The sequence below is a fragment of the Ursus arctos genome, unplaced genomic scaffold (assembly GCF_023065955.2).
Source record: "Ursus arctos isolate Adak ecotype North America unplaced genomic scaffold, UrsArc2.0 scaffold_1, whole genome shotgun sequence".
Classification (NCBI taxonomy): Eukaryota; Metazoa; Chordata; class Mammalia; order Carnivora; family Ursidae; genus Ursus; species Ursus arctos.
Window position 1 is genome coordinate 65,854,460 of NW_026622763.1, and position 27,510 is coordinate 65,881,969.

Sequence of the window (27,510 nt, forward strand, 5' to 3'; positions counted from 1 at the left end):
TTTATTCTTTATTGGCTTATTCTTTACTCACCGCCTTTGCCCTGACCAAACTGAAATTTCTTTTACAGTCAGTGAAACATTCCATAGTTCTCAATGGCTCTTTGATTCCATTCATTTTACTACGAAGAAGTCTAAAATACCTTGAAGTGTGGAAAGGGGACCTAAAGTGGCTGTCTCTTTCTGCACTCTTCCCTTGGGAGTTTACTTCTGGAGGAAGGGGCCCTACTACTCTCATCCTGAAGGCACAATTTCTAATTTTCTCCACATGGGTCTATTTAGGGACTTGAACTAAATAATACCCATAATATCCACTTTTGTCCTGATCTACCTAGACTTAATTTATGTCTATCTTGTGGCTATTACAAAATTAGAAGGCGATTTCATTGAAGAACAGAAATGAAAATGGATTTTACCCTTCTTTCTGGCATTCCTTACTCAAATCACTTCCAGAGCAGGTAATAGATTATTTAAAATAAGACTAAAACCATTATTTCAAAAACTAAATCCATCTCTTCATCTTCATGTTCAGCTTACCTTCTCTAATGCACATTCTGGATTGTTTTAAGATCAAGCCCCGGTATGCACCGAATCTCAATGCCAGACAAATGCCACAGTGATATTCAGAAGGAGAAAGAGAAGCTGTGCCTTTACTGAAAAGTTATATTAATAACTTTCTATATGCACAGCAAAACTATTTATTGGGATATTTCTGTGTTTGTAGGGGAAACAATAGACAAGAAAAGCAACAACCAAGACAAGAATTTCTTTCCTGTATACTTCTACTACACAGAGAAGGAAGATTTGCAAGTTTCTTTAGCAAAACGCAGAACTCAACTAGGGATATTTCCTTATCCTACGATCGGATAGGAAAAATACAAAAATGGAATCCCAAGATTTTGACCTGTAAATCTACGTGCTTTTGAGAAATTATTTCCTTTAATAAGTAAATGAATGGAGATCAAATTAAAACACCCTTTTGTAGAGGTAATATGAACATGACAAGCTTTATTAAATTTCAAAAGCTTTAAATTATTTACAATTATTACAAATTATTGCTTTTGGTTTTGTTTAAACTCTGAATTTTATCACTATTGTTTAATTCATATGATAATTTCTAAAAAACATGGAGGCTGTGAATATGTGTAAAAGAAAAGAACACTCATTATTTTCTTAAAATATCTATAGGAAGATTTAGAGTTTTCAAAAACTTTTAATTATTTATTCAATCCCAAATAGCGATGGAACAATTATTTTGTGCTAACAGTGGCTAGAAGGTGTTGAAATCAGAGAAGGATGTAGGACATTTGCTAACCTGTGGTATGTAAAATTTAGGTTGGACAAGAAGACAGAGTAACTAGGTTGTTTACTTTAATACATGAAAAACGAGCCTCAGTGTCTCTGTTTATTACTGTATAGGAAAAAATAAAATATGAGCCTTTACTTTGAGGTGAAATGAAATATTCTACCATATCACAAATACGTTTGCCTTAGACTGTTGCTAAAAGTTAATCTAAATAAATTAGTCAATCTGGCAAATGGAATGGAGGCATTATTTAATCCGTTTAGTCAACATTTGTTTATATAGCAAATCTTACTGAATACTTGTCTAATACAAGAGTACACTGTGGATCATGAAATGAGACATTTGGAGTCCAGCTTCCTTGCCAAAAACAATCAAAATATACAAAAACTGCAAAAGGTAATGAAACTTTCTTATAGGAGAAAAATAAGTTTGCATATACGTGTATTTCAATTATACATTCTGGAAAATTTGCATATACAATGAAATTTTATAAACTTGATTCTGGAAATCTTCCTCTGTGTTTTGAAAGGTCATTACCTAATGCCATGTATTTTAATCAACTAGAATTAATTCTCAGGAACATCAACCTGAGGATTTTCTAGATTCTAAAACAAAAATAACCTTCAATCATTTGGGGGAGAAAGTTATGTTTATAAGAGCAGACTTCAAGTAAGCTAGGAGCAAAGAGAATGTAGAATTCCAAATGACATTGTATTATCTTAAGAGCAGATTGATCATCTATTTGACTGTCCTTCAGTGTCCTATATGGTAATAAAGTGTATTTCAGATCTAGGACAGTCTGAATGCATATCAGTGGGAGAGTAGAAATCCACAAATGCACACCACCCAGTGAGTTCTCACGACACAGCTGTCCTATGCCAAGGCCATAGTTACAAGATCCCCCGTGTGAGTTTCAGCCTTTCTTCTATGTTTCAGTCTTCCAACATCTTTCGCATTAAGAATGCTTTCAAATGAGGGAGCCTAGGTGGCTTAGTCAGTTAAGCCTCTGCTTTCAGCTCAGGTCATGATCGCAGGGTCCTGCCATGCATCCGCGGCTCCCTACTCAGTGGGGAGCCTGCTTCTCCCTCTGCCCCTTTGCCTGCTAGTGCTTTCTCTCTCTCTCTCTCTCTCTCTCTCTAATAAATAAATAAAAATCTTTAAAAAATAATGATTTCAAATGATAAATATACTGACTCTTGAAAAAAATATCAAAATAACAGAATGAATGCATTTTGATAATATAGTTTTTTCAACAAATATTTATTACTTATCTGTTACTGTGCCAAACATTGGGAATACAAAGGTAATGTAATGGATTCCTTCCCCCTCACTTAAGGGGTCACTCCCTCTATGAGGGAACCAGTCCAGGAATAGACTATTAGAACACCATTCTTTAAGTATAAAACTAGAGGCAAACCAAGGTTGAATAGAAATACTTAGGAGGGACACTTCGTGTAGGCTGGAGGTAATGAAAATCAAAGAGTTCTATGATTGAAGTTCTATAATTTATTTCCCTTCTTTAATACATTTTTAGTTTTTCTTCTTTCTTTTCCTTTTTTTCTTTTTCTTTCAGTGAGAAAACTAAGATCCAAAGTGGTTTCTTCCAAAAACTCACTTCCAAGTTGTATAATATTGTCACCCCTGGCTCATTGCTGGTAATTGGCAATGGACTCCTTCTCTCTGCCAACTGGCCAGAATGGATCTGAAGGAGTACAGGCACTTCCTCTCACTCATTACTTCCTTTTTTTTCTTTTTTTCTTTTTTTTTGCCATCTCTTCTCTTGCCTGAGGGTAAAACAACAGCACTCTTGTTTCTAAACCTCCTAGTGCCTCCATAGGTAGGTGCCTCAGAGAGGAGTGGAAGTGCAGCTCATGGGTGGCAGAGCCAACCAGCTGTGCAGTGGCCAGGAACTGGCGCACAGCAACATGGGAGGAACCAGTTGCCCTGATGACTAAGTCTGGCAATGCCGGGATAAAGTATAAATGTAATTTTTCCAGGTCTAATTCCACAGCCATTTGGAAATTCAGCAAAGCCAAACTTATTACCACTTTTCAAAATTAGTACAGAGTTCTGGATTATATGGCCTTGGCATTTTAGGAAGTCAAACATAGTTGCACTGTATAACATCTACTTTGAAAGACCCTGAATTTTGTCCATGGATGCAAGCTCATAATTTAGAACATAGTACAAAGTAAGGTATCAAATACCTGTGCTAGAAGTTCATTTATTTTATTCCTAGCAACCCTGTGTATCCATGTTCACAGATTCTCTAAGGTAGCAAGTCCTTTGTGTAGATACCTGGTGTGAAGAATTCTATATAAGAGGTTTGAACCAATGGGATCACTGTGAGCTGATATTATCTGAGAAGGGATGAACAGAAGTGGGCTCTAAAGTAGGTCTTGAAAAATGCAAGATGTTTGAGATGATGAAGGTAAGGAAGACTGCCTGAGAAGGGAGCAGAAACCGCCTAAAGAAAAAAAGAAGGCATGGAGAGGAGGGCAAACATGTCATATCAGAAGGGGATGGTTCCATTTATAGGAAAAAAGAGTGTTATGATTTCTGGGAAGAATAATACCTCTGACTCTAGAAAGGATTTCTTTGACTTGCCCCTTTCCCACATGTAATTTGGCTGCTCTCTTCTGTGTATTCTGACTTTACTTCCTCCATACACCTAACAAAGTACCTGCCAGGATCTTCAAGTGTACTTGTTTGTTTACAGGTAAACGACACCAGGTTATATATTTATTGAGGATAAACAACATTTAATTTATCTCTATATCATTAGTGCAGAATACTGCCTGATGTATAGAAAATGTCCAATAAATGCTTGCTGAGTAAATAAGTGAATAAATAGAAGAAAGTATAAGTAACTCTCAGGAACATTAATCTAACAACAGAATTGAAAATGAACTGGAAGCAGATTAAAACTAAAAGATACTAGTTAAAAATGTTATACTGTGGGTAGGAGAAATAGTTATTCTAGGAATGAAGAAAGAGGGGTCAATCCATGAGACACCAGATAAAAATATGCAAGGTTTGATTAACTACAGGTGGGACAAGGTATTAGAAAAATTTTAAAAATGACTTTCAAGGCTCAGGAATGAATAGAGGAAGTAACATCTACCAGATATGGTTATGAGTTGAGTTATGTGCCCTAAAAAGATATGTTGACCTTATTTGGAAGTAAGTCCTTTGAAGATGCAATTACTTAAGATGAGGTCATCCCAGAGTACAGTGGGCCCTTAATCCAATGTGACTGGTGTCCTAAGAAGAAGAAGAAAAGAGAAGACACAAAGAAACAAAGACCCATGTGTTGGAGGCAGAGACTGAACCACAGCTGCAAACCCAGGACAGTCGAGAACTGCTGGCAAGTACCAGGAGCTAAGAGGCAAGGAAGGATCCCCCTCTATAGGGTTCAGAGGGAATATGGCTCTGCCAACATCTTGATTTGGAACTTCTAGCGTTCAGAATTGAGACAACACATTTCTGGTGTCGTAAGCCATCCAGTTGGTCATATTTTGTTATACAGCAACCTAGAAAACTAATACAGAGATCTACAAGATAGGAGAACGGTATAGACATTGAATAAAATAAAAGTTTTGGAAAGATAAACTTGATTGGAAAAATTCTAAACCCTATTTAAGGCATATTAGGATGAATATTAAGGAGGAATAATCCAATATAAATACTAACTAAATAAATACTATTTGTTGTGTTATAAGAGCTATGCTAAGTGTCTACGGAAATTCTATACTCAATCCTTACAATCACTCTGAGAGAGGCTTGGAGTCAATCCTCACAAAGTGAGTGGCAGAACCAATATTCAAACAACCACACACTCTTAGTTATTACATTCTAAGTTAGACATTAGACAGTTGAACTGCTACTTTAGAGAGAGAATAAAGGGAAGACAAGTTTGTATATAAACAATTTAAAATTTACACTCTAAGTATAGATTTTGAGTAAGTGACAGTAATAAACTGACAGCCCATATGAAGAATGAGAGAGGAGTCTGGATTAACTTGAAAGGGGGGAAAAAAAGAGTAAAGCATGGTTTACCTTAGAGATAAGAAAAGAGAGATTACCATGGGTTTTTTAAAAACTGAATTTGTTATCAAGGGGAAGCGAGTGAAACATACTAAGTATGTGAATTCCATTCTTTCTATTCAGCTCCCAATTCTAAACAGTCAATATTTCATTTCCTGACGTTATGCCTGTGTAGCCACCAAATGTTACCATCCTAATATCCTGTGAAATTTCCCCTAGCTTTCCTGAAGCTTCACAGGATATTGATGGGGAAAAACTATCTCCATGACACAAATAAGCCCTCAGGAATCTTGATGAGTATGAATAGTAAATGATTGCATACCAATTATTATTCAGTCCTTTTTTAGATTTGTTTATAGGACACAGGAAATGAAATTTTCCTCTAGGAAATTCAGCTTACACTATATAAATATGACTCCCCTAATAACAAACAATATACTTTATTCTACCTGCTTTATTTAAACTAAAGAGGTGATGCTGAAAAAGCCCCTGGGGAAAATCCAATAAAATTCTACATTGAAAAATACAACTTAAAGCAAACCAATAACCAACTGCTTTTTAAATTGCACCTTATTCAGGTTTCTATTTCCTTTGATTTTTCCAAAGTCTAAACTAGTCTTTACAAAAGTTCTTAACTGTTTTCTTTCTTCTTCTTCTTTTTTTTTTTTTTAATTTAATCTTGGGTTAAGAACTTTGAAAATAGAAACCTCCCTCCAAGGACCAAGGTACAATTTCAATATTCTCCTCTTAGAAGTGATCAGTTCAGTCACAATTAATTTGACTGGCAATAATGATGTGAAATAAAAGCAAATAACGGAATAGAAGTGAGAGCTGATTTTGTTTTAAAAGAGGGCATGTGATCTAATTAAAAAAATTTAAACCTGATCCATCTGCATACTGATTTAGTGGGCGATAACTGGGTGAAACTGGATATTCTTATGATGTCAATGGTGTAGCAGTGATTAAGAGTTATTTAATGGAACTTTACTAGTTAAATATCAAGTATAAAGGTTGGTGGGATTTATTTTGAGCTCAGCTAAACTTTTCATGATGGACCATATTATCAAACAAGATGACAAGGTGGGGCAGATATAAAAAGAGACTTAAAGCACAACTCCCCCAGTAGAAATCTCCCTGGAGTTGTAGAGGTTCAACCATAGAGAAGTAAGGCCATTCAGGGCAGCTGCACTGCTGAACAGAATAGTAAATTTAGAAGCATTATTTCATGCCCATCTACATTTACTAATTCTCTGGGAGTTAGGAATTCTAGGAATAGACAAAATCATTCTCTATATCCATACCGAATTGCAAGCACAGCAGAATTCATATATGTAACATTATTCTATCTCACTCATAAATTATGGGCCCTCAGGCTCTGGATTCCTTTATCTATGAGTGAGTAAAGAGTTTACCAAGAACTTATAGGAATATGAAATACACAGTGATAACTCTTGTCCAGCCATGACTTAATGCTACTTTATGCCAGCCCATGTATGATGAATGACAAACTCCATTATTTAGTGTACTAAAGATGTCAGAAACTTAAAAATTTATTTTTATATAGGAACTAGATTAAATTTAAAATTACTTGGCATTAATTTATCTTAATCATTCAGTTTGTCCATCTTAATAGTTTAAAATTATAGTTTAAACTTAATAGTTTAAATTATATAGTTTAAATAATTTAAAATTTAATAAAAAAGCCAATATGACAATAAGGTAGCAAAGTGTCTATTGTCTATTAGTCAGTATACGTAGATTCTTTATAATGGTAATATTTTGTGTCATGGAAAGAGACTATGGCAAATTTCTCTCAGTTATCATTGCTAACACTAAATTAATACTTCTTATTTTTAAGAATATTAATACTTAAGAAGTGTTTTACTGTCAAAAGAAAGTACTTCCATAATATTTAAAAATTATAAAATTTTATTTCTTTTCATGTTGCTAAAAGTTGATTTCAAGAAAAATGATTTGGCACTTAGAGCACATTAAGTAGAAAATTCTGCAGAATTTCTTAAGAGGAAAGAGGAAATCGGCTGTTTGGCAATTATACTAAAAGGTCAAAAAGTCCTAAAACTCAGGAGGAATAACATGTTTTTAGTAACACGTGTGCGAACAAAACAATGTAAATCAAATCTCATTTCCCCTGTTAAATGACATTATTTAATAAAATGACATACATAAAACCCAGTGTGCTATGTAGGGGCCTTGGAAGGTCTTGACGAGGTAAAGGAATGATTCAGAATCTCCAAAGAAATATCCACAGAAATACTCCAAGAAATACTAAGGTCATGAGCAGAGACAATATGATCTTTATCCAGACAACAAACACTGAGCACCTACTATGTACCATTTCTCTACTAGGTACTAGAGCTGAACAAATTCCAAGTAGCTAGAGCCCAAAGAGGCTTAAGACAATCAGCCAATCAAGCAATTAAAATACATAATGGTAAGTACCCTGATAGAAATAAATATAGGACGCCAAGAGAGTGTGCACAAACATTGTTTAAGGCATTTTGTAGGAGAAGTAGGGTAGTCTTTCTGGTGGAAGTGTTTTTTCAACTGAGAATCAAGGAAGAAGTAGAATTTATCCAGGAGCCATATGTAATTCACTATGGTTAGAAGGAAGAGAGGGAGAAAAGAGAAAACAGAAGAAAGAGACCGAGCGGTGGGTAAAGGGACAGAGCTGGAAGAGATGGCAGTCTGGGGGGGTTGGAGCATAAATTTCTGATGCATTTCAGCACCTCTTACTTTGGCTTCACCTTCAGGGTAAGTAGCACTCTGCCAACTTAAATCAAGAGAATAAGGAATGGGGAACTAGAGGGCAAATTTGCAGCTTTGACTCCCAAGCCTTTCAGATGTATTTTGACTTTTTTTTTTTTTTAAGATTTTATTTATTTATTTGACAAGAGACAGCCAGCGAGAGAGGGACCACAGCAGGGGGAGTGGGAGAGGAAGAAGCAGGCTCATAGCAGAGGAGCCTGATGTGGGGCTCGATCCCATAACGCCGGATCACGCCCTGAGCCGGAGGCAGACGCTTAACCGCTGTGCCACCCAGGCGCCCCTGTATTTTGACTCTTAAGCTAGTTATTGGGAGCCCCTAAAAGGCAAAGTGATGTGGGGGCAATGGGCTTAAGGAGTCAGGAAAACCTGAATTTTTTGTTTGATTTTGCTTTTTTAACCCTGGTGCTGAAAATTACTTGTTATGTACATTTGGCAAATTACAACTTATTTGATCCTCAAATTTTTTCACTTTAAATATAGGGGCAATATACTTTCTCCCACAAGGTTGTTCTGAGAATCAAATAGATGTGAAAGTGCTCTGAGAAAATCAATGTTATTTAAACACAACCATTATTATTCAGTATAGATTTTCCCAAACTCCTCTTGCCTGCTTCAACCCCATTTCCATATATATCAAAAGCAAATTCATGCTCACTTTTCTCCCCAGTATGGGGACCTATCAGCATCTGGAGTAGGGTGAAGGAGCAGAGATAAATCATGCATTACCTTATATTGGCAGAAATCCATTTGTATGGGGCTATGATGACAGTGGAGGAATTCTGTTTCTCTCACAAAACACCCTGCGGTCAAGTATTTAACAGCCAGGCTTTGGGCCTGTCCACATAAATAAGATCGCAACACAGGAGTGTGCTCAGATTTCAAGAAGAGCAGTGATAACACATAGGGAAGAGGGGAAATGTGATTTCTGTAGAGCAAGAGGAATTTTTCTGAGATAGCATATGATATTGGAGAAAGCCATTGTAGTGATTAGTATGGCCCGTTAATGCAATACCAGCCACCTGCCCTCAGCAATACACCTGTGTTTAATGTAATCACAGCTGGAAAGTATTTGAGACTAATTATACGGTAACCTTGACAGGAAGGTTTTTAAGCTGTCACAGAATATTTTGTGATTTCAGCCAGTATGACCCATACCTTACAAGATATGTTTTTAAAAATAGGTGGTATTGAGCCTGCAGGGTTGGAAGGCAAACTCCAGTATTATCTTTCAGAGCCATTTAAAGCTTCAAGTTATTTTATGACTATTTTATGATCTTTCAGTTCTTCCTTCATTCAAAGATTTCACCCAAAATAAAAATTATATGTGTTTTTGGGACTTTAAATGCTATGTATCCCTCAAATTGAAGAGTTTCTTTATTAACTTTTTAAATTTTTCATTTAACTTCATTTTATTTTATTTTATTTTAGATTTCAGCCTTGATTCTGTTTTAAGTTCATGCTTCTCAAATCTAGCTTTGCAACAGAATCACTCAAATAACTTTTCTTTAAAAATCACCTCCTAGACCCTACCTCTTATGATTCTGATTTTGTTTTGCAACTGAAATCTGTATTTTTTAAAGGCTTCTTCAGCATTTTGATGCCAGATTCGGGTATAATTACTTTAGTCATCACAGTAAGCACTCCCAATGATGCACTACTTTCTTTAAATGGAAGAAACAACAACAGAACTGTTGTTTCCTAGAAAGATCATGCCTATTTGGGGACTTGCAACTTCCTTATGTCCAGTTGTTAGAAAAGAATATATTTTCTGCTCTTTCTGTAAAACAACACAGAGAAAAGCTAACTGGAACTCCCCTCAGTAGGAAAATTTACCACTAAAAATTACCACAACCTTGAAATCTCAATAATCATCTCTTATTTAAGGTGTAAAAACTCTTAAATTAAAATCACTTTAATCAGTATGACTCTTTGGTATTTCAGAAATCTATCTCCTTGGAAAAGTATCCAATGTCCATCAGGCCAGTGAGATTCTGGTGTGAATATCAGAATCCATTTGTGCCTTTATGGTCCATGAGTGAGTAGTATCACTGGGTAGAATTCACAGACCAAAAAAAGAAATCTCAAGAAAAACATTTCACAGGGAGAATTTAACAAGAAAAAACAACAACTACCTTATAGAAGACAGATGGCTTGCGTTACTAAAGCTGGAAGGCTGCTAGCTGTGGCTTCAGTTTGTTTTCTGTGCTTTTATAAGTTGGCAGGAAAATCCCTTACATTTTACCAAAAGGGGCCCAGCCCATAAATAATTCACTAGAGAAATGAAAAAAAATCCATATTTTAAATAATATTTAAAATGATTGAAGAATGACCTTTTAGTTCCTTTTATTTTGAGAGATGATTTTGAGACACTCCCTAAATATCCAAGAATAAAGAGAAAATAATGTGGACCAAATAACGGTTTATATGTCAAATTTTCTTTTCATTTTTTAAAACCCTGTTCTCTATTTTACATGCAAAAACTACTAGTTGATATTTACTTTCACAAATCATCTATTTAATCTAAAAATTATAGTATGTGGTCTAGGAAATTATTTTCAAGTCAGGAATCGAAGAGTATTATGTGCATCCACCCAAATTTCATATATGCTAAAATCTGGAGGGAGTGGTCGGATTATAATTTAGCCAACTATTATGCAGCTACATTATAGAAGATAGTGTGCTGGGAGGTTTATAGTGATATCAAGTTCATGGCCTCACATGGCATGAACATTTTAGTTGTTTCAACTTGTGCTCTTTCAATGGTTCTGTCGACAGCAGTTATGAATTTCACGACCATAACTGACTCCGAAGCAAAGAGAGATTCCATTAAAGAAATGAACAGTTAACTGAAGTAAGATGTCTGTATTGTGATATTCTAGAGAACATTTGGCCACAGAACGAAAATACTTTTCCTCCTTATATCCCTTCAATTCAATTTGACAAAAATGCTCTTTCTGTCTTGTCTGTGCTGGACACTGGTGATGGAGTCACGGGCAATGCATTCCTGAATATTTTTATTTCTGAAAGGAACTGTCTCACCTGATTTTGCATGAGAATTTTCCTTCCTCTAGTAATTCATAGAAAAATGGTGATATTTTGTAGGTAGAATCTCTGTGTGTGCTTTTGGACAATTTACCACCAAATCCCATTAATCACAGAGAAATTGTGAGAGGAGAATCTATGAAAAAAAATGTTTGACTTTTCACTTACAGAAATAAGTTAAAAGAGATTAAATTCTGATTTAGAATTTCTTTAAAGCTTCATTTTCCTCATTTACTTAACAATTATTTATTAAGCACCTCATATGCAACTTCAAAAGGCTGCTTACTTCTAAAAAAGCTGACCATATTCATTCCTAATTTTTGTTCTATCACCTCCTAGACTACACCCTCCACTCTGTCTTGGCTAGCAAGGCAGGGTATCTCTGTCTTGTTCATCGCTAGATCCTTGACATCTAGAACAGGGGATCTGAGACATAGTGGGTGTTCTTTGTAGCTGCGTGAACTAAAAGGGAAGGAAGGACGTAAAATCAGAGGATTGCTACCATATTTAAATAGCCACTTTGGCTCTGAGAAGATTTCACATGTATCTATCACCTCTTCTACAGGGATAAGTGTTCATTTCATTTTATAGATGAATAAATATTCAGAGGATAAACCAGTCTTCAATCCTACCCTTGGCACAAGTAACCATGAATTATGAGTCCAGTTTTTAAATCCCAAGTCACAACAAAAAGTTCAATTTATTTCTCGTTCATTCATTCAATACATATGTATTGAGTACCTACTATCTATTAGGCACCAGAGCAGTGTTAGGAATCTAAGTGTGAACAGAACAGAAAAGTCTAGTCCTTAAGGAGTTTACACACTAGTGAGGGAAATGGAAAATAAGCAGATAAACACATAATCATTTAATATGTCTAATACTGACAAATGTTACAAAGAAAACTGCAGAAAGTAAAGACAGAAAGTGGTAGGAGAGACATGAATTGAGTGGGGAGGGGAGACTATGGTTAATTTTTAATAAACAGGGGTAATCTCACAGAGATTTTAACATTTTTAAATTACCATTTTTATTAGGAGAAATGTCATCTCTAAGTACTATCATCATGAACAGCGATTTCATCTTCTTTCTTGGGTTACGGGAAATGATTTTAATGGTTAAGTGCATCGTAAAGTTTATATAACGGGACACTTTGTCAATGTAACTTAACCACAAATATAGCACAAAGCATCAAAAAGTATCCCTTTTGCCCTTAAACTGTTCATGCCATTTCAAAAGTTTCATGAAAATATGGTAATGTGTCAGTGAGAAAATTTAACTTTTGCTTAAAGAGCTCTGAGCTGAAAAAGAAAAAAGCTTAATGAATTAGATTGTCTTAAGACACCAAGACAGACGGTCTTAGGACACTCTCTTGGACAAAAGATTTGAGTCAAAGGTTGGCTTTGGGCTGGTATTGGACACTGAAGGCAGCTATAAACATTCTGCTTAATCCATAGAGAAAGTTCTGTATCATGACCAGTGGGTCTCTGTTGTGCAGAAACAATAAACAAGTAGGTTTGGAACTCACTGATAAGACACTCAGCCTGTCTGGACCTGGGGGAAGGAAAATATATGATGATTCTCCATGCAATTTGGTTTCCGGAAAGCCAAATGATGGTACTCTCTTTAGTCCAAAAAGGTGAAAATTTAATGACTCTAATGAAATATGAATTTAAGAACTACATTGCTGGGCTGGCTTGGTCAGAAGAGCATGCCACCCTTGATCCTAGGGTCATGAGTCTGAGCCCCATGTTGGGTGTAGAGATTACTTAAATAAATAAATAATTAAAAATTTTTCAAAAATAACTGAATTGTTGACAAGGATAAATACTCAACTATGATTCAAATCACTTTGCAGTTCCTCCGAGAGAATCCCATCATATACATATATAACTTTTAGCTAAACTCACTTCTTGTACTTAGTAAAACAAATTAGAGGAGAAAAGGAGAGAGTCTATGTGTTAATAATTACATATTTCTCATGCTGATATTTTAATATTTTGAAAAAATAATTCTATGTAATGTAATTGATAAAATTAAATAAAACAAATACTGAGTTTTCTTTAATTCAGAGAATAATAGTTTTGATTATGAAGTATCTATTAATTCATCCACTGAGGTTTATATTTTGGTTGTCTTGTATTAAAATGTCTGTTATTTGAAATATTAAGTCACTGAGATGTACAGACATGTGATTAAACATGCTCATGGCAAGGTTCTCTGACCTCAAGAGGCCAGAATTGCCACGTTTTACATCTATTTTTATGATATGTAATCATAGCCTACTTTTTAGAGACATAAGTAGAAGTTTCCTACCACATCAACATTCCGGAATAACAGTATCATTTTGGTACTGACAACTTCAGAAAATAAGAGAAAAAAAGAGAACTTGTTTTAGGAAAGTTTACAAACCTGAGTGTACATTAAAGCAATTTTTTTTAAAGATTTTATTTATTTATTCGACAGAGATAGAGACAGACAGCGAGAGAGGGAACACAAGCAGGGGGAGTGGGAGAGAAAGAAGCAGGCTCATAGCGGAGGAGCCTGATGTGGGGCTCGATCTCGTAACGCCGGGATCACGCCCTGAGCCGAAGGCAGACGCTTAACTGCTGTGCCACCCAGGCGCCCCTAAAGCAATTTTTTTTAAAGAATGTGTTTTGTTAATGAGATAAAATTAATTTTGTGTGCCTCAGGGAGTTGTAGAAGTGTTTTAGACCTGGCTTCAAATATTAAACAGAAGCTACCTTAGCTTTCTAATAATTTGACAGTACTTTTATTTAAACCAAATACCATAAATCATTTTTAGAAAAGCATAATAGAAATGAAAAACAGTGACTGCAATTCAAATAACCAAATCATAATGTGTAGGAATAAAAGAAAGTGTATAATTTTTAACTATCTACCTCATTTACGGTCAAAATGCAAGAAAATAAATTAATTGAGCACTCACCGCCCGTGAATGCCTGGCTAGGAGCTTTGGCAATAACAACTGGGGAGAACTTAAGCAATTACTCAGAGATGAGGAGCTGAAGATGGGGTGGGCTTGGGGACCATTCTTGTATTTGGTCAGCCTGATACTGAGTATTCTATCTAGGGAGTAAATGGAAGAAATGCCAGAAAGTGTCAGTTGCTTCCAATCATAGCAATCCTGAACACCAACTAACAGTGTTGTATTTAACTTGGTTGATGGTAATGTGATAGCATTGAAGTCTTTCCCTTCACTGAGCAGCAAAATGAAAGAAGGAAGATTGAGTCTTCTGAGATTGTAGAGTAAGCTGGGAGAATCATAGAGGAGAGAAAGATTCCATGCACCAAACCAGATAGGTGGTCATTATTCTGGTCCTAGGATGAATCAAGGAGGGTTCAGCCTGAGGACAGAAGGGAAAAAAAGAGAAAGAAGTTAGGGAGGCATGTGAAGGCTGATGTTGGTGACAAAGTCAGAGGAGTTCAGAAATTGTTTCTTGCGAGATGAAGATTTCTTAGAGCAGTTTGTCCTGCCTTGAAGAGTGGAAAGACAATTTCTTTCGGTTTTCTTTCAAGCCTGTATTTCTGAACAAGGGACTGACTGGGGAGATATACAGGTAATCACTACCCTGCCCTCACAGACCTTACAGACTAGCGAAGACATAGCCCTATAGAATTGGTTCACCATTCCTGGAAGCTCTCCTTTTGCTAATAAAAAAGAAACAAATATCAGAAATGATATGCTGATCAATGTTCTTTGGTATCAAGACAGACTCCTAGATCTAACATCTTCTTCAGGCCACTCTGAGTATTAATAGTACCTCTAGCCCTCTGTTCTGTTCCAATGTCAGTCACTTGGCAACTTACCCTCTCACCAGCCAGGAAGCCTTTACAGAGTTGATAGTAATCATAACCTGAGCCTGAAAATTATTCTATCAAGGTAGTTGACAGTATAAACATGACAATCTCTTGGCGGTTTGCTGGACTGTACTGGAGTACATAACTTTCAACACTTTTGCATAAAGCAAATTCAAATTTGATGAACTATAAAGTAAAAAAAAAAAAAAAACTACTTTAAAAAAAAGATTTTGGAATTTAGGAGTTACCAGACACCAAGAAATAAGGAGCAAAGTCCAGGAAAATGAGTCAAATTGTATCATAAATGGCAATGCAAAAAGTTCCATTTCTCTCTCTCTTTTTTTTTTTCTTTTAAAGATTTTATTTATTTATTTGACAGAGATAGAGACAGCCAGTGAGAGAGGGAACACAGGCAGGGGGAGTGGGAGAGGAAGAAGCAGGCTCATAGCAGAAGAGCCTTATGTGGGGGCTCGATCCCATAACACCGGGATCACGCCCTGAGCCGAAGGCAGACGGTTAACCGCTGTGCCACCCAGGCGCCCCCCATTACTCTCTCTTAAGCCTGGCTAAACAGAGGGAGATGGGGTGGATAATCAGTTTTAAGACTTACAAAATGAAATCCCCCTAGTTCCAATTAATCCATCATTAGTGAGAACACTAGTGCCTCGATGCCTTATTAACCACATGAAATCAGTATAATCTGAGAAGTTGTAGGAGGCTTCCAAGCTTTGGAAAGTCCTCTTGCCCTTAAGAACAGTATTCATATCTCCAGCTCCACAACCTAGGGTTAGCTGGAGTATATATAATGTATATGGCAGATCTTCAGTTTGTGTCCTCATTTTCCTTCTATTTCTGTTTTCCATTCCAGCGTACATTCATGGCTGAAGTCAATAATAATAAAGTACTAGCTTAATTTAAAAACACATAACTTCTCATTCAAACCAACCAAACAGCAAAAACAGAACCTACCACAGATGGTCAAGGATTTCTAGATTATTATCTCAACCCCTTTAGCAACTTTCTTCTTCCCTAACGTGGATAATAACATGTCATATGTAAATTGCAGTGAAAATATTTTATGACCAAATATTGCCCAATACTAACAGTAACACACATGTTTCCAATGCACCATGAAACTTTGGAGTGCCTACCTGGTAAGAGAAACACTACCTAAGCTTGCAAATAAGATACTGCAATGATTTCTAGCAAATCCTACTCATTTGTGTCATAAATAGTGGTTACGAACAGTGAACTGAAAAATTGAACACACTACTCCACTTGGAAGTTTATCATTAACGATAATCTGCAGGCTCAAGCATTTCACTTGCTTCAGTTTCAAACAGCTGCAAACATTATGGCCAGACCTACAAACTCAGGAAATCTCCAGATTGATGACGATGAACTGGTGACTCAGAAGTTGGATATCGGTCTTTTTTTATTTTATAAGAGTTATTAAAATAGAAGACAATACAGTTTAAAAGGACTTTCTTTAAATTGATAGTAGTGGTAGCAGAAGTGGCCGTAGAAGTTAACTGAATACTTTACGTGCTAAGTATAGTCCAAAAGTTTTATATTCTTGATCTCATGTCATCTTCAACATCGTATCATTCCCACGAGGTGACACCAATAGCTCACAGTGATTAAACAGTTTGTCCTGGGGCCAAGATATCCCCACATCTCAGAAGTGATAGGGCCAGGTCTGAAAGCAGACAGTATTATTGCAGGTATAAGCTTTTCCATCAGGAAAGAAGATCAGCAGAGAAGCAAGATCTTGTTAATCACACATTCTTCATCAATCACATTCACTCCCTGGATTGGCAGTGGTCAGGGAGGTGTTAGAATAAAACAGCTCATAGCATGGAACGGGCTGAGGTAGAGCCCTGACTCAATTTCTGGCTTCTCAGCACTGAATGTCTGGAATCAATGGTTAACTCAAGTTGTATTCATCAGTTTTTCTAAATGCTAATTTATGTGACAAATGTTCCTAAGAAATTATGTGAAAACTCAACATATTCTGCAGACCAGAAGTTTCCATTGAATTAGCTTTGTCTAACTGAAACATTATTATTATGTATATAGATATATATGTATATGAAATATCATTTCATATGTGTGCATTTTGGTTATAGATATGTTCTTTTATAGAAATGGTTATACACACTCATATTAGGCAGCTGTAGATTTTTTATGAATACATATGTAGACAAAAATATTGCACATGTATAAACATGGTAAAATTATGTGTTTTTATATTTATACATACGTGCAGATATACATGCATAAACATGATAAAATCTTATGATGCTGACAGTTATGCAGTGATATCAGGGGAAGAGGGAGGTGGTCAAATTGCTAAACGTTTATTTTTTATACTTTTAAATTTTATTTTATACTGTATTTATTTTTATACCTAAAATTCTATCTAAATTCACCTTTATTCCAGTAATTACAACACTTTTTTTCTTCTTGCCATAAATTCATTTTCCTGACAAATATATTGAATTTGGTTCAGTCAGTAAAACATGGGAAGCCGCAAGCTTGCTTCTCTTCCAGCTACTTATAACCTAGATTTTATTTTCATTTAACTACTCATGACTCAACTTTTTATTTCCTCATAATGTTCATCATTTTGAAAACAGAAGAAAAATGTCAAATAAAATGCTGAATCCATATTTCATATATTTAGTGACTAAAAATCTATATTCTATAATTAATAACTTTTTCCTTTACTCATGTTCCTTCTGAATAAAACTAACTGGACTCTGTAGGCAAAATTACAAATATATTACAAATATAGCAGGAAAAATGTTGTTTATAGATCTTGGATAAATTATTTATTATTGGCCTTTTACACAAAATAATGTGGTATATTTTCTATGAAATATGGTAGATTTTCTATGAAAATCTTATAAAGATTTATAAAATTTTCATAAAAAATAAAAGACATTAGATGTCTTCTAAAGATTTAAAAATAGGCTATATATTAATGGTATATACAACAAGGCCACATCAAAATCCAAACTCTGTTTTGGATCATATTAATATATGAAGTCATTTTGTGCAAGTGGCAAGAAGGCTTATGTTCTGATCCTTATTGGAGAATGAAGGATTAAGGCAGACTTCCAAATTTACTGGTCAAGGGTTCCTTTCACATTGGAATTTTAAGTAGCATTATTTTGATGCAGTCATACTTTGCATATTAAGCAAATAGGAATATTTGTGGTTTCTAATACCTTATTCCAATAAAAGAAGGCTCTTTGAAGAAATGACTGATTCTATGACTGAGAGGAAATATGCAAGATAAGCCTGGAGCATCTTAGAATGCTAAAAAGTAAGATAGTACTAAAAAAAAGAAAAAAGGAAAAAAAAAAAAAAACCCAGAGCCACCTGGAAGAATTCCCAATGGCCAAAGTGGAACAATCTGACCAACAACAACAAAAAAAGAAAAGTAGCATTGAATTATTACCCAAAGTTGAAAATAAATATCCTAAGTCCACACTGACACAAATAAATGAAAATAAATGAACGAACAAATGAATGAATGGATAGGATGTGCAGAATTCCAAATAAATTATGGATGGAACATAACTCCTACTCCTCAGGTGTGGGCTGCACACAGTGACTTCCTTCCAAAGAGAGCAGTATAGGAAGGCAGAACAGCAGTAAATTTACAGTGGAGACACCTGACAAAGATCACCTCAGGGAATCAGTAGTAATAAGTCATGATGGGAGTTGCGAATGGACCTTTACCTGTGAGGTTGTCCTCCCCAAAATCTACAACCCCAGTCTAATCCTTAGAAGAGAAGTTAGAAAAATCCCAATTAAGCAACATTCTATAAAATAACTAACCAGTACTCAAAACTGTCAAGGTCGTGATAAACAAGGTAAGTCTAGGAAACTCTCACGGCCAAGAGGAGCCTACGATGTGACAACTAAAGGTGATATGGTACCCTGGATGGGGTCCTGGGCCAGAAAGAGGTCCTAGGTAAAACTCAAGGAAATCTGAACAAATATGGACTTTAGTTAACAATGAAGTGTCAATACTGGTTAATTAGTTGTTAATATAAGATGGTAAGAAGAGGGAACATTAAGTCTGGAGGGCATCTTTAAAATTTTTCTGTAAATCTAAAACTTCCAAAATAAAAACGTATTTTTAAAACTGACCAGAAGTTAAAGTATGTCAGAGCATAATTGTTTAGCATTTCTATAATCATCTAGTGTAAAAAGCAAAAATGAAAACAAGCATCAAAGAAAATCATTTATACTAACAGAATTAATTTTTACCATATACACATACTCCATACAGCACCATACAGAGCAAAGAGCAAAACAAAAATTTCCCAGCACGTGAAAACACAAAGAACATGCCCAAGGCTTCAAAGATGATCAGAGTCCTCTGATTCCCACCCCAGAGCCCTTGCCTGGGGGCCAAGTTGCCTTCTTTCCTTTACTGTGTCTTCAAACAGATTAAAGAACTGTTGTGAACATTAGTACATTTTTAAGCCGGGAGGCACATTTGGCACTTGATCATGAAACAAAGATATGTTTATAGACCAGGAAGCTAAACACAGAGATACCACTGCACTTCAGCAAGACAAATGATAAGGATACAGAAAATGTATAGATATGTGTGTATATAGAGAAAAGAAGACAGAGAATGGGGAAGTTTATCTTGGCTCAAAATGTACAATGCCATGTTGTCAGAGCTTTAAATCTCCATACTCCTTTCTGTTAAGGTTATTATCTTTACCGTTTCTGATTTTTGTATTAAGTCTTATTATTCACTGTAGAAATTTAACATACACTAGGAAAAACAGTGTCTGTTATCAAAAGAGCCCGCTCTACTAATTACTGGCATAGACACCTTGAGTAAGTTTTTTCTTTTCCTAAGGCTCGATTTTTCCAATTTAAGAACTAGGTTTAATAATTTTTACCTCAGGGGCGCCTGGGTGGCACAGCGGTTAAGCGTCTGCCTTCGGCTCAGGGTGTGATCCCAGCGTTATGGGATCGAGCCCCACATCAGGCTCCTCTGCTATGAGCCTGCTTCTTCCTCTCCCACTCCCCCTGCTTGTGTTCCCTCTCTCGCTGACTGTCTCTATCTCTGTCGAATAAATAAATAAAATCTTTAAAAAAAAATAAAATAATTTTTACCTCAAATAAAATGAGATAATTTACATTAAAAAGTGTAAACTATTAAGCACTACATGACTATTTCTTGTTGGTTGATCTAATCCAAATATTCTATTCTAAAATGGACTAAAAAATCATACCTTGCCCATTTGAAATTTAAATATATTTTTAATAACAAATAATTATTCTTTTATTGAAAGGAACTATAAAATAGCCAGATGTATTCCTTTTAATAGAGATGTGCTGAAAGTAAGGTATTCTGGGAATTAAAGCAGGATTGACAGGCAGAGAGAAGGGAGATGAGTAACATGAGTTAAGGACTCCAGATGGTTTAGTGTGGACAAAATAAGCTGGAAATACAGTGCAACAGACCAATGAAGATGCTGCTTAATTAACATGCTTCAGGTCACCAGTAATAATAAGAACCATTTTTTAAGTGTTTACTCTATACAAGGCATTTTTCATATCTTATCTGATAAATGCTCAAATTTTTATTTGAGGTAGGAATTATTTTCCTATTTCCCCATATTACACATAAAGGGACTAGGGCTCACAGGGGCAAATGATTTCCCCAAAGTAGTGAAGAGTCCGTTTTCAAAGCCTTATTTATGTGACTGCAGAAGGTGTGTTCTTCATAGAACCTTAGCCAACAGCTATGTCGTTAGTATATAGTGGAGTGCCCTTCTGACTAGGATGATTTATTTGTGGCTCTGGTTAGAGATCTCCTCTCACCCAATAAATAAAATAAGTTTATACAGTCACATGGGTCACACGGTTAAAGCAACATTTGAAGTTAACAAATTCTCTTCTCTCAACTTTCCCCTGAATTCTTGAAATTTACCAGTGCTGCAGAAAAAGACTGAAATGCACTGCTAACTTTCCTCTGGATTCTTAAGGTGTATTCTGACCCGTAAATAAAGTTAACTGGCCAGTTAATTGGGTCAAAGAGATTACAGGATTTAGAAGTGAAGCTATCTCTTTTAAAATCTTTAAAAATCCAGTTGTCCAACAATATTTCAATTACTTAATTTCATAATGAAATTTTTATAACAAAGAACAAAAACCAAAAGTTAAGCTTTATGATACTAAGGAAAAAAATTAAGATGTTTTATGGATAATCATTGTATAGATAGTATCAAACTCTTTTCTGGAGTCTCTTACATCTCATACTAAGTGATAATATAGATTTGGTGTAATTAATAGCTAGATTTTTCCCTAATCTATGTAAATATTGAAAACATTGCATAGACTTGGCAAACTACCGTTGGAATAGATACAGACTATTCTAAAAGATTAAAATTAAAACTATATTTTGATGGTTGAAAATAATTTTAAACCAAAAATCTCTTTAAAATAGGAAAATTCTTTCTACTACTTTCCAACTAAATATGTCTAAACATTTATAATTGTCCCCAATTCCTTTTTTTAAAAAAAATTTAGATAAATGCTTATAAGTAGACTGTAGATTAGGATTTTCCATCTGGCAGTCAATGAGCTCACCATAATTGTAATTTTTCTATATTTGTGTATATTGTGTACCATCATTTATGTGTATTTTCCATTAAAATCTATTTTAAGTTGACTCTCCCATTTTTTAAGCTTTAAATTTTTAAACTTAGTTCTAAACAAACCTCAGATTTGATAAGCTATATAGCTTTTCCTAATATACATGTCAACATTAAACTTGAAAAAAAATTAAATGTTGTGTGCTACCTAAAAGTATCTCATGTACTACTGAGACTAATGTCTTATGCTTTGGGAAACATTCCCAGAGATCACAGAATTTTAGAGTGTAAGTAATTGTTAAAGTTATCTAATAACAAATAATCTTATCATAAAAAAGACTACTTTAAAGCTTCTGAGGAGATCATATATTTGAATGTTCCCCCAGCGCTACATACTTGCTTTACTTAGAATAATGCATCGGACTTAGGCTTAATAATGGAGTGCTCCATATTAAGAACTCAATACTAATAATTATTGCTATATTCATAAATATCCACCAAGAAATAATAACCTAAATCATTATTATCCATTCCATTTCCTCAGCTTTCAGAGCACTTATCCTCAGATTTCACTCTCACATAGAGTCAACTAGAAATTTCTCCCCATACTTCGCCTTGATCATTTCCGTTTCTCTCTGCTTTCAAGATCACAGACACCCTGCAGATTTCGTTCTACTGTTGCTACCCTGCAATCTATTTTAAATGTAGCTACTAAGACTGTCTTCTTAAGTGGCACATCAACCATGTCACCTTTCTCAAACCTCAGCAGTTGCCCTCTGTTGAGCTCTGCCCCAGTAACAAATTCGTCCACACCTTCAGAACTGTGTCCTTTTCTTCACTCTGATTGTTGCTCACACCTTACAAACTTCATCTACTGTTCCCTTATCTGTCTGTGAACTGGTCTATACATTCACTTAAATGGTGCTTTGTATGCTAATTAAAATAGACTAGACTAAATAAATAAATAAATCTTTTTCACATCAGCCACAACTACCTACTATTCTCTCCCAGTTTGTGAGCCATAATATTCCCTTGGTTTTTAGCCTCTGGCTTCATGTCACACAGAATATGCCTAGAGGAAGTACTTCCTAGACTACCAAGCTTCCCATACGTGCATGCGTCATCCGCACCGCTTGTTTGCAGGGCTGCCGCATACTGTTGCAGTTTGTACACTTCACCAAGTCTCCAACTGAGGGAGCCAGTGGGAGCAACATTCATTCCAAGCTCCGGGGTCATGCTCTGAGCTCAAAGGCCGCACCTACGGGAAGGAGGGAGGCCTTTTCGTTTGCACAAGGGTACTACTATCCACTTGCCTAGGGTCACCCAGAGGCGATGCCTTCTCCAATTCACACCAAAGCTATGTAAAGATTAGACTTGGCCCTGGAGTCAAGGTTAGTACTTCACATTGTAGAATTTTCCCCTAACTTAATCGCTTCCTAATCTAGTCTCTCCCACATTCTGTATTAGAGTGAGGCTTCTTTGAAGGCATGAGAGCAGTCTTCATTCAACAACTAGGTCCTGAATATCCATTAGGTTCCTTATACTTTACAAAATAAAACAAAAGCAAAAAATCTTATTATCAAACAACTTAAACCCTGATTGGAGAACCAAAGCACACAGGCGAAACGTTCAAACCACCATACACTCTGATTTCCAGTGACGACTAGTGCTCCAGGCAATGAAAGAGAGGTGCATGAATGTTAGATTAACCAGGAAAACTTCACAGAGGAAGCAGGTCTTCAACTGGCTTTTGACAAAAGAGTAAGATGTGGCTAGGCTAGGGAAAAGAATGAAGACATTACAGCACCATGGAAAACATCCTACAAGTGGAATGTTACAGGCCCTGTGCGTTCAGGCTTTAAAAACATATAGCTGGAGAATGTAATTCTTAAAGAATTTGACATGATAATGAAGATTAATATATTAGGGATCACCAGGGCAGAATTTTAGGTCCAATCTGTTTCCCAGACCTTTAGGGGAGGGAAAAAAAAACCCTAGTGTTTGTATTTATCATCTGCAAACCAGATGGTTATGGAAAGGGGTGCGGGCTCTCAAAGACATTCTTCCCCTGTAAGAAGCATGTTGCTGTGATGTAAGACTCTTGAGCCTCTAAAAACAGTAAACTCAAAAGCACTCGAGGGCTTTCTGAACAATTCAAAAAATCAAAAGATAGATAAATAAAAGAAAAAAATATGCAGCGTGACACAGATTAAAAAAGGAATCTCAGTTTCAGTAAATTAGTACCTAGTTGGGAATTTGCTTACTTTTACCCAGTTAGGGGAGCAAAAGGTTTATTTTTTTTTAAAAGATTTTATTTATTTATTTGACAGAGATAGAGACAGCCAGCGAGAGAGGGAACACAAGCAGGGGGAGTGGGAGAAGAAGAAGCAGGCTCATAGCAGAGGAGCCTGATGTGGGGCTCGATCCCATAACACAGGGATCATGCCCTGAGCCGAAGGCAGACGCTTAACCGCTGTGCCACCCAGGCGCCCCCAAAAGGTTTAGTTTTGAGCAAGAGTTTTCTTAAAGAGGAGGAAGGAAAAACAAATAATCAGTACTTGTTTATTGCAAATGTTGAATTAGAAAACTGGACAGTGTTTTTAAAAATATATCTTTAGCTTCATAAGGATTCAGTAGGCTGTAATGTTCTCATAACTACACAGTGCTGAAAGATTGGCACCAAACAAAAATATATGACCAAACATAATATACAGGGTTATTTTTCAAATAATCTGACTGAATTCCCCGAGCCATCTTATTAAATTTTAAAAATACACACATTTTTAAATCAGGTTTTTAAAATCATAATGAACTTGGGAAATAGTTAGTGGTTATAATTCCAACAAATAATGTGAAACCCTGGATACGCTACCAAGTCTGGCTGAGTAGAATATCCTGAGCAGTAAGTACAGTTTGAACACTGAGCGGCCCTGACATGTGGATGTGAATGAAGAATTCTCCATTTGGTTCTGAGTAGGAACAGATGCCTCATTTTCTTTCAGAGAGGAAATTACATTCTACAGAAGAGGAACTCTGCACTGCCAAATTAATAAGATAAGAAATTTCACCATCTCCTGGAATACATTAGCACGCAATTTCCCTACTATTACTCTTACTGAGCTAGCCCTTTTGTGAGTTTGGAACCTCATGGAAAGCTGAGCTAATCTAGTCCACAACCAGCATTGCCTTCAGAGCATTGAAGAATTCTTTTTAAATCTCTGCATTATGGCACAATGGAAGCCATGCACTTCTTTATCCCAGACTCTGAGTAAGTGGGATATAAGAGGATTTAAGGATTCTTGCATTTAGAAAGCATTAGAAATACTAGAAGGGTACTATAAATTCAAAAGATATCTTACTTAAATAAGTGAAATAATGTGAAAAAAATCACTTACATCAGGAATTAAGGATAACTTATTCCTTGAGCATCTTTTTCTTGTTTAATATTTTTCCATAGGTTCAAGGCAGTGTTCACTGAATTTCCTATTTAATAGTAAAAATATAGTAATACAAATATTGCTCACTAAAATCATGCAACTAAGCTGAAAATATAAAAGATTCATTCCTACAACCCCAAGTATTTATTGAATACCCATTAACGGTAGAGCATATTAAGTAGGTGCTATACTGAATTCCAAGAGCACAAGTGAATTAAGACATCATCCCTCCTTTGAGGGATGATAGAGAAGATCAAACCACAAATAATTAGTTATAATCGTGCATGGTGACATGTAGGAATTCTTCAAAATAAAACAAAAGCAAAAAATCTTATTATCAAACAACTTAAACTCTGATCGGAGACCCAAAGCACACAGGCGAAACATTCAAACCGCCATACGCTCTGATTTCCGGTGACGACTAGTGCTCCAGGCAATGAAAGAGAGATGCACGAATATTGGATTAACCAGGAAAAAGCATGCACTGGATGCTATGGTAGCTATAGGAATGGGATCCAACTCAAATAGTCTGCAATTATGTATAGTTATTTGGATCACATACTAAATCAGAAACTCTAGGAAGGTAAAATTTTATCTGAACTTATACCACTGTATAATCAGTGTCTGCTATGTTGCCTAGGTCATCGCAGGCATTTAAAAAATTATTGTCAGGTAATGAGTTAAAGATTTCATTCAGCAAGATTTCTATGGGCAAGTACAATATTTTAAGGAAAAGAATGTATTTGCTAAGTTGCTGACCAGAGATACTCTGTATGAAAGGTGAGTTCAGGCTATAAAAATGTGTAAAATAAGGAAAAATTATTTTTTCTCTGAGAAGGAAGATAAGGAAGAAAAAGAGAGATAGGGACACAGAGGTGGGGGAGGAGAGAGAGGGGAGAGAGGAGTGAGGAAGGATGGGGAAAGAAAATAATTGAGACCTTAGTCCTTAATAATGTGACCCCTCTTCAAGAACTCTAAATATTCAATTCAATTATTAAATCCTCAAAGACTTGGCATGAATGGCTTTTATTGCATATATGAGTGAGGTGCTGACTTTCACATCTGGACTCACACAAGGCAAGAGAGTAGAATTACACAGAAGGCAAAGGATCATGGACTTAGGGGAAGTTACATGCAATTTAACTGGAAAGGGGCTGACAGCTAATATTTTTATTATAGTGAAGACATCTTCATTACATTTGAATATATATGATGATGAAGAAGATGGGAAAAGGTTTTCCAGGAAGATCTGGGAGAAGGTACAAAGTTGTGAAATGATAAGAGTTACGAAGAACCATACTGGGAAAGAAAAGAAAGAGCTCATGTGAGAAGTAAATGAAGACAGCATCATCAGGGACCAAATTATTAAAGACCTTGGTTGTTAAACTAAAGAATTTGAACCCTATTCTCAATGCTATAGGGGACCATTTTAAAGAAAATAATCAGAATAGCATACAATAATTAAGAAAGTGAAGATATCTAATAAAGTAATAATAATGTGGATTTATATTGTCATTCTCTCATAGGCAGATAGTATGCACATTGGAGTGCAAAAATACAGTCCATTACAGCGGCGCCTGGGTGGCTCAGTCATTAAGCGTCTGCCTTCGGCTCAGGGTGTGATCCCAGCATTCTGGGATCAAGCCCTACCTCAGGCTTCTCCCTGGGAGCCTGTTTCTTCCTCTCCCACTCCCCCTGCTTGTGTTCCCTCTCTTGCTGGCTGTCTCTCTGTCAAATAAATAAATAAAATCTTAAAAAAAAAAAATACAGTCCATTACAGACATCTGCTTGCTAGACCTGAATTTTCAGCATCGAAGCAGATTTGGGCAGGACCTGATGCAGTCCATATCATGGGTGCCCATTTCTGTCTACTAATTATTTACAATTCAGCTCAGCATTTGGGCAAAAGAAGGAATGCTATATAAAATCATTTAATTTTAGGAAAGGGAGCTTAGGAAAATGTGGCCATTATAAAGAAGTAAAAAGGAATGGTTTAAAATAAAATAAACCACAGAAAGTCTGGAGACTATTTTAAAATACACCATTAGAAGCCCAAGATGAATTTTTCGTCCTGAATCATAAAAACAAGCCAGATGCAAAAAAAAAAAAAAAAGAAAAGAAAAAAAGAAAGAAAGAAAGAGAAAGAAAAAATGCTTTCACAGCAAATTGGTACAGTAAAAGCTGACTTTGCAGAGAGTAATAGGCACAAACTGTAAGGATTTCCAAATCCAAGGGAAAAAAGGAAGCCTTCCAAAGGTGACAGATCAGATACAATGAAAAATTAGGCAGACCAGAAAAATATTTGCAAGACTATCTTACAGGAACTTCAAAGCCAATAATGAAAAGGATCCTTAAAAATGTTAAAGGAATCCAAGCACAGAAACATAGGAATCCTAAATATAAAATAGTACATTGGGGGAATACTCAAAGAATGTTT

At 35.7% G+C, this 27,510-nt stretch overlaps 1 protein-coding gene and 1 long non-coding RNA gene across 3 annotated transcripts in view; both read right to left on the reverse strand.

Annotated features, from left to right (window-relative positions):
* Positions 1–27,090, reverse strand: LOC130541892 (uncharacterized). Its single transcript, XR_008955984.1, has 2 exons — positions 25,032–27,090; positions 1–16,700 (listed from the first exon to the last, which is right to left on the reverse strand). It is a non-coding gene; the product is annotated as an uncharacterized LOC130541892 (long non-coding RNA).
* Positions 1–27,510, reverse strand: part of COL5A2 (collagen type V alpha 2 chain) — a 136,823-nt gene that overhangs the window by 78,665 nt on the left and 30,648 nt on the right. The window lies entirely within an intron of this gene.